The sequence below is a fragment of the Coffea arabica genome, chromosome 3e (genome assembly GCF_036785885.1).
Source record: "Coffea arabica cultivar ET-39 chromosome 3e, Coffea Arabica ET-39 HiFi, whole genome shotgun sequence".
Classification (NCBI taxonomy): Eukaryota; Viridiplantae; Streptophyta; class Magnoliopsida; order Gentianales; family Rubiaceae; genus Coffea; species Coffea arabica.
The window spans coordinates 34,679,859-34,689,063 of NC_092315.1; the positions used below are offsets into that span (position 1 = coordinate 34,679,859).

General features: G+C 32.8%; 1 long non-coding RNA gene across 1 annotated transcript; it reads right to left on the reverse strand.

Annotated features, from left to right (window-relative positions):
- Positions 1-6,057: 6,057 nt before the first annotated feature.
- Positions 6,058-6,539, reverse strand: LOC140038717 (uncharacterized). Its single transcript, XR_011842286.1, has 2 exons — positions 6,447-6,539; positions 6,058-6,295 (listed from the first exon to the last, which is right to left on the reverse strand). It is a non-coding gene; the product is annotated as an uncharacterized lncRNA (long non-coding RNA).
- Positions 6,540-9,205: the final 2,666 nt, after the last annotated feature.

The following is a 9,205-nucleotide window of genomic DNA, read 5'->3' on the forward strand; positions in this document are numbered from 1 at the left end:
GTCCCATAGCAAATGTTGAAGGCAAATTCTGGGGTTGTTAAAACACACTTAATAGCTATTATACCCCAAATCCAACCATCAAGCCTCATTTTGATTCCATCTAATATAGTGATGTTGAAAATGTTTGCTTGTTAATTACTTTGTGTATGGATTATAGAAGAGAGGAATTCCTAAGTTGGAAAAGAACTTCCAGAATGGGGTTGCATCAAATTACTTGTTCATTCTTTGAAGATTTTTGATTTGTAGATGATACTAAAAAACTTCTAGACTTCTTAACGAGTTATTCTTCTGATGGGTTATGCCCTATTTTGTTCGGCAAAAAAAGAAATTAGTATCAATAACTATTAAGTAGCATTTTTCTAAAAACAATTTTCTTAATCTTACAATTAAGTAGCATTAGATACAATCATTTTGGGGATAACTAACCCCCTTAAATGATCAAAATAGGTAGAGTAAATAGTTTTTAGGGATTAAATTATACACTAAAAATTAGATAATTTACAAGCACCCTCATTTCTCAAAAGAGCGGCGCATCTATGCTTTCAGCATGTGTTGTGATTTCACTTCTTGGAACTTTTCTAGTAGTTCTCTGCAATCAAAGGTAATAAGAAATTAAATATCAAAAATTGACAAGAAGAGTTAAAGTAAATTGTGAGTTAGTTTCAATGATTAAGTGCTTGATGTCCAGTTGACAGGTATTAAGGATATCCAATTAAGTATAGTAAAAATAATTTCATTGGTCTCTTTCATTTCCTAATACCTAGATGCCTAAGGACGAGCCACCTTATTCCAATTTACAAGGCTGATCTTTTATTATTTTTATTACTGCCCTGAAGAAAATATCTATGGACTATATCAATGTTATTAAAAATACAATTGAGAGGGAAAGCACATTGGATGTGATAAAAGGGATGATATAGAAGATTTAAGGTTAGAGTTTTCTTGGTAGCAAAATAGAAAAAGTTAGCTTGCCAGCTATGCAACCTTTTTTGAACTTCTCAATTATGTAATTGAATAGCTATTTGTTGATTTTCCCATGAGTAAGAGGGAAGCCACATATTTGCCTATATTGTCAGTAGATCTAATGCCTAAGAATTGACACTCTCTCTGGATAGTGATACCAAAGTGTTGGATTATTTAATAAAAATATCATATTATTATTTTGAATTTATTCATATGCTTATTTTGAATTCAAATGCAATAAGTTATAAAATTCTTTAATGAATTTTCAACTACTCAAAAGTGTAACTTATAAGATTTATGTCTTGTATTTGTAACCTACGTAATTATTAGGTTTTATAAATTCATTTAGTGAATCTTTTCCATTATACAATGAACTTAGACCTTTTTCATTTTGTAACTGAAAATATGAGATATTTGTTCCACTTAATGGTGGTATTTTAAGACTCCTAAAATTTTAGCCTATAAATAGAGGCTTGTATCAACCAAGTTTTATACTCATTCTTGTTATCTTTAAACTATCTTCCTCTAACTTCTATTGAGCATTAGTTAGGTGTTAAGAAAAGCTTTAGCTTCTCTAAGTTGTGTAGGTTTAGTAGAAGTAACAGCAAAGATTGGGCTATTATATCCCAAAGGCGACGTGCCATCAATCTTCTACACTAGGCATAATCTCGAGAGGGATGTAAATCATCTTAAGAGAGCGACCTAGTCAGTGCCTCACCTAGCCAAAATTACTTTATTTCTCTTTCTTTAACCTTTGTTTTGCAAGTTGATCGTGCATTTCAAATTCTAAAGGAACAACAATTTAAGACAATTCAAGTACCATGGAAGTTGTAAGTAGTGTTGCAAATGCTAGCACTATTGGATCTAGTGATCTCAACAAACCATTTCGCTTTAGTAGCCAACACTTCAAAAGGTGGGCCAAGAAAGCGATGTTCTATTTGAAGCTTATAAAGGTTGCCTAGGTCTTAGCCACAAAGAATCCAAAAAAGATAGACACCATTTCAATGATTGATGAAGAAAGTGAGAATCATACCAAACAACTTCAAAAATGGGAAATGATGAGGAGGATTGTAGCAATTATATTCTTAATTGTTTGTCTAATGAACTTTATGACTTTTATTCTTCATCTTATATTTCATCAAAAAGAATTTGGAGAGCATTTTAACAGAAATATGATACTGAGGAAGCAGGTTCCAAAAAATATGCTTGCAGCCATTATTTCAAGTTCCAAATGGTGGAGAACAAGCCAATACTAGAGCAAGTTCATGACTTGCAAATAATTGTCCATGAGATTGAGTCTGAAGAAGTCAAAGTCGAGCCACAAATGCAAGTTGTAGCCATCATTGACAAACTTCTGGCATCATGGAAAGAATTTCAGAAAAGGCTACATCATAAGCAACAAGAATTGACTATAGCAAATTTGATGGCAAGGTTGCGCATTGAAGAAGAATGTACAAAACAAGATAAAGGTGAAGATGTCCATGGGAGTACTAAGGTAAACTTTCTAACTTCTAGTGAAAATGTCTCTAAAGCTCAACAAGACATAAATAACGCCTATTTGAAGCCTAGAGGGAAGAATATGAAAAATATGTTTTAAAAAAATAATAATTTTAACCAGAAAAAGTCAAATCAAGGACCTCCCTCAAAACAAGTTTCAAACACTCCAAAATTTGGAAATAATATGAAAAATAGAGCTTGTTTTGTTTGTGGAAAATTGGGTCATCGTGCAAAAAAATTGTCATTTTAGAAAATTTGGATCCAATTTTAAGCCACAAGCTAATGTGACTCAACCAATTGAAGAGATGTTTGTGGCAATGATTTCTGAAATCAATTTTGTTGGAAATACTAAAGGGGGGTGGGCTAGTGCCTCTAGGCATGTTTGCTATGATAGAACTTGGTTCAAAAGTTATTCTCCTATTAAAAAAGAAACAAAAGTTTTGCTAGGAGATTCACATACAACCAATGTTCTAGGCATGGGTGAAGTTAAACTAAAATTTACTTCTGGACCTGTCTTGACCCTAAGAGATGTTCTTCATGTTGCTAAAATTAAAAAGAACTTGGTTTTTTACTATCTTCTTAATAAGGCTAGTTTTAAGTAGTATATAGAGTCTAATCAATATATGCTTTCAAAAAATGAGACCTTTGTTTTAAATTTAATGTTGAAATGAATGAAATTTCTACTTCTGCTTACATCGTTTCTTGTATGAATATGTGGCATGCATGCTTTTGTCATATAAATAGCAAATACTTAAACAATATGAGCCGCGTAGGATTAATTCGAAAATTGCATAATGAGTTTGAGAAGTGCGAATATTGTAGCATGACTAAAATAACTAAACAACCTCATTTGAAAGTTGAAAGAAAAATAGAATTATTAGAATTAATACATTCTAGCATTTGTGAATTTGAAAGCATATTAACACGTGGAGATAAAAAATATTTTATCACATTTATAGATGATTTTTCAAAATGTTGTTATATCTACTTTATGAAACATAAAAATGAGGCTTTTGAGAAATTTACTATTTTTGTTAAAAAGGTTGATAATCATTGTGAAAGGAAAATCAAAAGGTTCAGAATAGATAGAGGAAAATACTATGATTCTATTGGCCTTATAAATTTTATCAAATCATTAGGAATAATACATGAGGTTACTCCACCATCTTTACCTCAATCAAATAGTGTAGCTGAAAGAAAAAATCGAGTTTTGATAGATTTAACAAATGCTATGTTAGAAAATTCAAGTGCACCTAAAAACTTATGAGGTGAAGCAATTTTAACAGCTAACTATACTCTAAATAAAGTACCACGTAAAAAAGATTTAATAACTCTTTCTGAGTTATGGAGAAATAAAAAACCCACTATTGAATATTTTAGAGTATGGGGTTGTTTAGTGTATGTAAGAATTTTTGAACTGAAACTTTCAAAATTAGGAATAAAAGCAGTTAGATGTATATTCATTGGATATTCTTTAAACAGTAAGGCAGATAGATTTCTAGATCTCGAAAATAAGGTCGTAATTGAATCTTTAGACGCAATTTTTCATGACGATAAATTTCCATTCAAATTTAAAGATAGTGGGAGTATAAAATTGAATGAATATAGTAAAATATCTTAAGAAGCTAGTTCTTCTAACGCTAAAGATTCAACTAGAGAAAAAGAGCAATTAAGAACTAGTAAAAGGAAAAGAATACAAAAAAAAAAATTTGGTCCAGATTTTCAAACTTATAATGTAGAGGGGGATCCAATAACTATTTCTGAAACTTTATCATCTTCTGATTCTGATTTTTGGAGAGAAGCAATTAATGATGAAATGGAATCTTTAATATTTAATAAAACTTGGAAATGAGTTGATTTACCTCCAGGTTGTAAAACTATGGGCTGTAAATGGATATTAAGGAAAAAACTTAAACCTAATGGTACAATAGATAAATACAAAGCCAGACTTGTTGCAAAAGGTTTCAAGCAAAAAGAAGAGAAAGATTTCTTCGATACTTATTCACTAGTTACAAGAGTGACTTTTATACGATTTGTAATAGCTATAGCAGCAATTCATGAATTAAAAATACATCAAATAGACATAAAAACAGCTTTAAATAGACATAAAAACAGCTTTTCTTAATGGTGATTTAAATGAATAAATTTATATGGATCAACCCGAAGGATTTATTCAACCCAGTTTAGAAAATAAAGTTTGTAAATTGAATAAATCTTTATATGAATTTAAGCAAGCACTTAAACAATGGCATGAACAATTTGATCAATGTGTATTGACTAATAGCTTTAGGTCAAATGAAAGTGATAAGTGCATTTATCATAAATCTTTTGGAGACTCTCGTGTGATTATTTGTTTATATGTTGATGACTTATTGATATTTGGTACTAATATGCAAGTAATTGAGTTTACAAAAGCATTACTTAAAAGTAATTTTGAAATGAAAGACTTAGGTGAAGCCAATGTCATACTTGGTATGAAAATTACAAATAATTCAGAAGAAATTTTTATTGATCAATCTCAATGTATTGAAAAATATTTTAAAAATATAATTATTTTGATTGTAAACTAGTATGTACACTATTTGATCCTCATGTGTGTCTATTTCCTACTAAAAATGATTCTGAAATGATAAATTAAAAAGAGTATGCTAGTATAATTGGTAATTTGAGATATACAACTGATTGTACTGGACCTAATATTGCAAACACGGTTGGTGTACTTAGTAAGTTCACTAGTAAACCCAACTTTACATATTGGAATATGATTCATAGAATCATGAGATATCTTAAGAGAACTTTAGATTATGGTCTATTTTATAAAAAAAAAAAATCCTACTGTACTTGAAGGGTTTAGTTATGCAAATTGGAGTTCACAGTCTATTGATTCTTGGTCCAATATTGGTTATTTATTTACATTGGAAGATAAAACCATTTGTTGACGATCCAAAAAATAACATATAATCACAAAGTCTACCATGGAAGCTGAGCTAATTGCTCTTGCTTCTGTATGTGAAGAAGCAGGTTGATTACGTGATTTACTATCTGAAATCCCAATGTGGAATAAACCTGCATCACCTATTTTAATACATTGTGATAGTACAATTACTATTGGTAGAGTTCATAATAAATATTATAATGAAAAATCCAAATCCCAGCCTGTCTATTGGCTTAGGGATACCCCACCAAGGTGAAGTGTTGCCTAATTTCGAGATTTTCGCACCACCCCTTGAATGGATTGTCCATGTACTGTCTTCTATTATCCGAAATGATCACTCGAGCAAGGTTTTTAAACTCAGACCGGCCAGTGAACCGGAGAGGGGGGCGGTTCACGGTCCGACCGGTCGGACCGATCGGTTCAACGGTTCTCTGTTTTTTTTTTTTTCCAGCTTTAATGCTAAATACTTCATAGGTCTTCACTGTACAGTCTACACTGGAACTTGACGGTTAATGTACATTCTAACATGGTTATTAATAACTTAAGTCCCTAAAATACATTCATCAATATAACTTAAAACTAAATTTAAGTTGAGATAATAATAAATTTTCTAAAAATTATACATGAAACCTGGAATGATAAATATAACTAAAATATCATAATTCACCGCAAGTTTTCATAAATTCATTACAAACATAAATAGATATAGCCCAAATATTCACCAATTATCACAAACAAAAACACACAAATAACTAAAATAAATGTTGACATTCTTTCACAATTCCAAAAAAGTCCATAAAAGAGTTCAACTCATATTCAAGGCATACAATTTGAATAACAAATGTCCATCATTGGCATGACAAGGCATGAGCACCCCCTTCACAATTTCATCAATTTAACCTGAAAAAGTTAAAAAGTTTATTACAAAAAATATAAATCTAATTGGTGAAACTAAAAAAAAAAAGCCAAAAAATTTTGAAAAACAAAGATACAACCAAACACAAAAAAAATCAATTGCTACTAAACATCACTAATTAATATGTTATATTACCAATCATTATCTTCATCACCATCCAAAAGGCGCCTACGCTGAAATGCTTCCAAGTCAATATCATTATCTTCCCCAACTTCACTTTCATCATCTAAATAAATAAATAAAGTAACAATTAAGGACTTATCCATATTTATAATAAAATTCAAATTAAAAAATGCACTTTTAGCACCTCATATTACAAGTTAAAAATATATTTATTTTAATATTAAAACCAACCTTCAACTAGTTGAGAATCATCTTTAAGAAGTTCTTCAAGTTCTTCCTCCAATTCATCACAATTAGGCTCGCCATCTTGTTCTTCTTCTATGACCCAAAATTTCGTTTTATCAATAGATTCATAATCAATGGGATCATAAGATCTCTTTCGGTGATCAAACCTACAATAAAATACATTAGTTACAAATTTAATATTACTTTAAAAAATAAAATGTAAAGAATGAAGTAAAAAATCAATTATACCTATGTTGCAAACGCAAATTGTAGTGCACATAAACAAGATCATTAAGTCTTTGGTGCTCCAACCTATTCCTTTTTTTAGTGTGAATGCATTAAAAAACGCTTCAATTACGTTCACACCTAGAAGATGAAGCTGTTTGACTCAAAATTCTAATTGCAAGCTTTTGCAAATTCGAAGCATCACAACCATATAACTTCCACCAATTTTCTGTCACAATCATATTAAAATATTAGATCAAATAAAGAATAAATTCACAATTTTTGATATTAAAAAAATAGAAATAACTTGGCCGATCAGATTTGCTAGTAAGAATAGCAAGTTTGCGCCCAAAACTTCCTTGCCTTTCCCGATACATTCCAACCTCTTGCGATAATTTTTCAGGGTTGCACCAATCCACTTTTGTTTCAATGTAATCAAGCAAGCCATTTATAACCTCTGGATGTGTACAAAATGTGGCACTCTCATATTGAAAAGCAGGATTCAAATAATAAGCGGCAGCATGTAGATTTTTTCTCAACATTCTATCACACCTATCATTGATGATGTCAATATAAGGCTTGTACAATCTCTCTTTATTTCTAAACAGCTTTTTGATGCCATTTATTGCTCTAAACATGCCTTCATAAACATAACCCAATGAAGGTGATGTGAAGCCCCGATCTAGACAACCAAAACACCATGGCTTAGGCAGCGAAAATTTGACCCAACTAATCCCTAGAAGTCACGAACAATTTTGATATTATCTCAACCCGTAACTACTCGAATTAACGAACCAAATTGGAGGTAGTAGAACGCCACAATCAAGGAGATACTCGATTGATAAGTTCGGGTGAATAACTTGAGAAGATTCTCAAGTATTCAAAGGAAACTCTCTTGCCCAAAGAGAAAGTGAAAACTCACTAATTGTATTTAATAGCCAAAAACTGATCCCAAAACAAAGAGGAAGTGGGGCTATTTATAGCCCTTACAAGCATTAACCCTAATCCAAAAATTGACCAAACTACCCTACATACTTAAGGAAGATTTTGGGCCTCACTTACTAACAAATGGGCCGCAATTAAACTAGCTTAATTACCTAGACTTTCTAAAGTGAGAAATAACCAAAATCAACGAGAAAAATCAAATAATCCTACTAAACTCAAGTATTCGTGCAATCAACTGGTCTTCACTTGAATCTTCCAATTTCCCATGTGCTTGAATGGCCTTGGTCTTTATATTCTCATCATTCCCCTCCTCTTAAAGGCGATTTGTCCCCAAATCATGACTCTCTTACAAAACAAAAGTGATGAGAGCATGTGTATAGTCACCAAGTAGCCTGCATGTCGCCTTCTTAAGCGAAAAATGATCATGACATCCTTGTGTGAAACAAGGACAACTCGTGGTGGTGGTAGATACATGTTGCGGACAGCAAGATTTCCATGACAATGGTCACACAAGCGACGTCTCAACCCTATGGGTGGATCGTGAGCGGACGCCCGGTGAACCAAGGTTTGGTTGGGCTGCGAGTTGTACGCATCAAGACGTGCAAACACTGCATCAAAGGCCAATGTAACTCGACTAGTGTTGGTTGGAATTACTTGACCAGCACTCTCTTCGCAGATTTCTATGGTTGCGGGTATTGCACATTGCAAGATGAAGGATATCTGACCACGAACAACCTGCACAAATGAAAACACGTTAAACACCACCAAGGTGGAACGATCCAGCTCCCAGTGCCCGATGTTGTCCTCAGGCTTAGCGAGCAGGATCAATGTTCGCCCTTTCTTTTCCTTGCCTTCTAATCGATCCAACTCCCATTCCCTCTGTAAAACATTTTGGTCCTCTCGAACTTGTGTAGGTGAGAGTGGAACAAGTATGATCCTTATCCCTTTATGCATGAACGAGTATTTGTTGGAATGACCTTCATAAGTAACCTCGCGATCAAATTGCCAAGGTCTTCCAAGAATAAGATGGGCAGCTTGCATAGGAACCACGTCACACCCCAACTCATCCTCATATCTCCCAATGTTAAACTTCACAGAAACCTGCTTGGACACTCGCACTTCGCCCCAATCACTAAACCATTGAAGCTTATATGGTGTAGGGTGATCTTGGACAGGTAGGTGTAACTTCTTGACAAATAAGGCACTGGCGACATTGGTACAACTTCCTCCGTCGATAATCAAGCTACACACTTTCCCGTTAACTAGACATCGGGTATAGAAGATGTTGGTACGCTGCTCTTCTTCATTTGTGCGTTGAGCACTCAATGCCAACCTTGTAACAAGGCCTAGTCCAACTGGTTGGTCAGGGGCAATTA